Genomic DNA, 4,608 nt, shown 5'->3' on the forward strand with positions numbered 1-4,608 from the left:
TTGTTCACATGGTCATCCCACGTTAAGGTGGAATTAATTAATTCAATTGATTTTTTATGTATTAGAATGCATTTTGAATGCAGTTCGCATCAGCCCAATCATTTATTTGTTTAATTTCATTGTTGCTAATTCTAATACACTCACTAATTTGACTTAGGGGACGGCTAACATATAACTGGACATCATCTGCATATAGGTGCACATAAGATACATACGTGAGATATGTTCGGATGAGGTTTATTGCACTTGAAGAGAAATTGTATAGTGTGGGAATCTTTGTGCAGAGTATTTCGTGGTTTATCGAGTCGAATGCTTTTCTAAAGTCAAGAAGTGTTAGGAGGGTTACTATGCTGTCATTAATTTTTTGGCGAATGTCTTCGGATATCTTTAAAAGGCAGTTGAAACCTGATTGCTTGCAACTAAGAAATACATTTAGGGAGATCATTTACATATAACGAGAAAATAAGTGTTTGTGAGATATGTTTGGATGAGGTTTATTGCACTTAAAGAGAAATTGTACGCTGTGCAAATCTTTGTGCAGAGTATTTCGTGGTTTATCGAGTCAAATTCTTTTCTAAAGTCAAAGACATCACATGGACGTACACACATAAAGCTAAAAATAATATTACAGGATGTTGTTGAGCTCAGGTATAAATTATGTGTAGGTATGACGGAAGGAATCTCTGAAAATTTCTTATTTGGGCATCTACATCTAGGTCCGATTTAGCCATAGCATTTTGTTTTCTTATGCCCAGGCTTCTCAAATACTTCCAAACTTGACCAGAAGTCTCTGCATTGGAAAATTTATTATTATAAAATCTACGTTTGGAGGAAGAGATCGAGTTTGTGACTAAGTTTCTCAGTCGTTAAAAAATGATGTGCAGGCTTTCAGTTTTATACCTTTTCCAGCGATTGTTGCATTATCCCGTAGGCGAATTTGTTTTTTAATTTCCAAATTAAACCATGGCTATACTGCAGGTTATTGTGTTTTTGTTCTTAATGGAACAAATGTCGAATATTGGAGTTAAATAATCGAAGTTGTTCCTGTGGCGAAGTCAAGTCGTAAATGTTTGTCCAGTCATAATTGTCAAAATCAGTTAGTAGGTTGTTGAAATTGATTGATTTATAGTCCCAATAGTTAAAAAATCGTGTTGAATAGTCAGAAATAAAATCATATGTCATAAATATCATGTCATGTTTAGAGAACGCTGGCCAACTCAACTGGTCATGGAGAAGGATTTTTGACGGTTCACTAACAAGGAAAACATCTAACAAAGAGCTACAGGTACTTGTGAAATGCGTAGGTAGTTGACAGTTTACCAAGTTTAGGCCAAGAGAGTTAAAGTCATTTTGTACACTTTGTTCTCTGATCATGTTGCTGTTAAGATCTCCAACCAGGATTACGTTTTCGTACGCCACAGATATGTCTGATACGGACTCTAAGAGATCAATATATTCGGTCATTCGATGGGGCCTATAAATACAACAGCTTAACACTTTTGACTTGAAACTAGGATCTACGACTTCCACAAACAAATATTCAACTCTACCTTCAGACCAACTTTCTGTTTACACAAAATTCCCAGCAGACTGCTCGCTGTTGCATTATTTGTATTGACCTGCATTAATAGTGGGGTATAAGGTAAATTGGGGAACGCACATATTGTATGAGTTGAGAAGGCACAAGCTAGATTTGGACGAAAAAAGGTTTGGACTAGAAAACCTAAATTACTCTTAAAAATTATAAAGAGCTTTTATTTACGAAAGCTATTTGGGCAGCACGAGGTAACTTCGGCAACCAGTGCGCTGGATCCAGAGAGGGGGAGAGCAGACTCAGCAGCCGTGATCGCTGAGAGCTCATCAAGCTGCTGGATAATGTAAATGTCCTCTCTCCCACTGCACTTCACGTTTTGCGATTTTCGGACCCTAAAAATGTCGCGGACTCTCGGAGACGGAACAAGGTTTGTCGCAAAGCAGAGCTTGTTAAACAGCGGCCTTAGTTTCTCTCCTTCCACCAAAGGATCGCCATGCAAACCCGCTGCGTGCGCCTCGCTTTCGGCACTCTGTGCGTCAAGCTTACCTTGCACCGTGCCAATTTGGGATATTAGGGAGCGCAGCTCCTCAACCTCCTGCTCCAGCTGCAACATGCGATTCATCTCCGTGGTGACACCCAAGAGCCGTTCCTTCAGCACCTCAAGCATCCTCTCCTCGACCTCACGGATGGTAGACTTGATCAGCTGGGCTTGTTCATCGAAACGGCTATTCATTGCCGCGATAAGCATTGGTGAGGCAGTGTCATTGGCAGCGTCAGAAGGGCGCCCGCGCTTTGTGCCAGAGGTTTCTTTCAAGCGTTTTCCCTCTGGCAGAACCATATTTTGTTTTGTTTTTATTCTTCGTTGAGTTCGTGTTGTGTTGGTGACGAGAGTTTTTCGATTGAGTGTTTTGATGTGTTGAGTGTTTTGTCTCTGTGGTCTTGTGTTATTTTTGTAGCTTAGAACCGATTTATTCCGGGCAAAATAAATTTTTATGTGTTTTGCTCTTATTTATGGTGCTGTATTAAGCAGTTTTTATTTTTGTAAGCCGTGTTTAAGGTATTTTTCGGTGTTAAGGCGGAGCTTCACAAAAGTGCGTCTATCCGATTCGATAACGATATGAATAATAACTGTGTAATAGCCTGATTCCATTGCCGCATTAGTGGACTTTTTAAATGTGCCTGATTCCATTGGCGCATTAGCATATAGCTAATGCTACTCCGACATGTGAGTGGCACGAGCAGCTGATCTGGGTTTGTTTACTTTTGCATTTTGGCAAATCCAAAAGAAATTAATCAAAATTAATGAACATGAGTGAGTTTACTAAACTCTGTAATGCTCAGCAGGACATCTATAATGCGTCCTAGGCATTTGTCAACTTGGACGACATGGAAGAAAAGCTGATTACGTTGTTATGACGGGTTTGCAATGGAGATTACCACTGTTTTCAAAAAGGGCTAGGATCCCCGTATGTGTGGGAGTTATTTTATGCCAGAGATCCAGAAGTAATGCATTGTGGTACTGCGAGAAGAACTTGCAGCGTGCGCTTAAGTTTTCAGTAATTTTTATACAAAATAGATTTTATATTCAAAAGACATCAAAAATTGCGCCAACCTTGCATATAGAAAACAGCTGTTGTAGTGGTGTCACGAACAAAATATCGTTCAACATCGGTATTTTCCGGTATTTTTTCCAAAAACGTTCGTGGCGAATGGTTTTTAATCGCATTTAAAAATCGCATTTATTTTAAATGCGGCATTTAGCCTTATGGGATTTCCTGTGTAAATAAATGCGCATTAGGCTAAATGCGTTTTAATGCGCCAATGGAATCAGGCTATTAGCTTACTATATGTACATGTTTTATTAAAATATTTTTTTGTATTGCCAAAATGAGAAGAAAACATATAGAATGATTGTTAAGCGCGAAACAATTCGAATTGATATCAGAGTAATTTTATAGTGAAAGACGCGAAACGCATGCTTGTTTCCCGTTTTTGTCATTAGTCTTATTTAAGAGAATATATGAGCGGTTCATTTCTTAGTCTTTGTTTAAAAAAAACGGGAACCAAACTTATAATTGGACAAATTAAAACGATCATCTGTAATTTGTAACCTTGTTCGCATAATATTTGAAGTAAAAGTTAGACCCCAATAATAATAATAATATTAATAAAAGTAATGATGCATAATTTTTAAGGGAAGAAGCCGGTGGCGTACCAAACAAAGGTCACCCTAGTAGTACAACCGAGTTCAAGAGAGACATGGAAGACGTGCTCCGCCCGGGTATGAAAAACAAATATGTGTATCAAAACATTGAATCGGAATATTATCGTAGAACAATGCAGCGTTTGGCGTATGTACATAGTTAATTGATAACATATATGTATTTTATGTTTTTATAGGCAAAAAGGAGGATTATTAACCGGATTCTACAAGTTTTTTTTAGCCTTAAGACATACATTATTATACACTATTATTTTTATGCGATTTTATAAACTTTTTTGTATTACTTTTTGGATTTCCAAAATTTGTGGTAAGTTAAGTTTTATCATAAGTATTATAATTTGTATTTATTTTGCATTTTCACACTGAGGCAAATCCACTGCTTGCCTTAATCAAAGAAACCACAAGTTTGAAAAGTTCTTTTTTTTTGTGCTAGTCTTCCGGGACAGTACCACTACTAACGAAATTTGATAGCAAAAAAGACCATAGAAATACAATATTAAACGCCTTATCGTTAAAGAGTAGTTTTTATTACTCGCAAAAAAAATCTATGATATGTTTTATTCAGCGAAATGCATTTAGGTTTCGTCTGTACTGTAGTATGCTCACAAATCGAGTACACACTGCACCGCTTATATCACTGCAACATTGTGGCATTTGCTTATGTCCAAATATTCCCAGCACTTCAAGTGCGGAGTAATTCGACCCACACAACAATCTGCATGCGCGGCCGACCATTCGGTTACCATGTGAGCATAACACTCTCTCTCTCATGCGCGGCCGCTGCTTGCGTCGCCCAAATACACTTACGCATACATTAACATATATATTCAGATACATAAGCGTTGGCCGC

The sequence above is a fragment of the Drosophila gunungcola genome, unplaced genomic scaffold (genome assembly GCF_025200985.1).
Source record: "Drosophila gunungcola strain Sukarami unplaced genomic scaffold, Dgunungcola_SK_2 000042F, whole genome shotgun sequence".
Taxonomy (NCBI): domain Eukaryota; kingdom Metazoa; phylum Arthropoda; class Insecta; order Diptera; family Drosophilidae; genus Drosophila; species Drosophila gunungcola.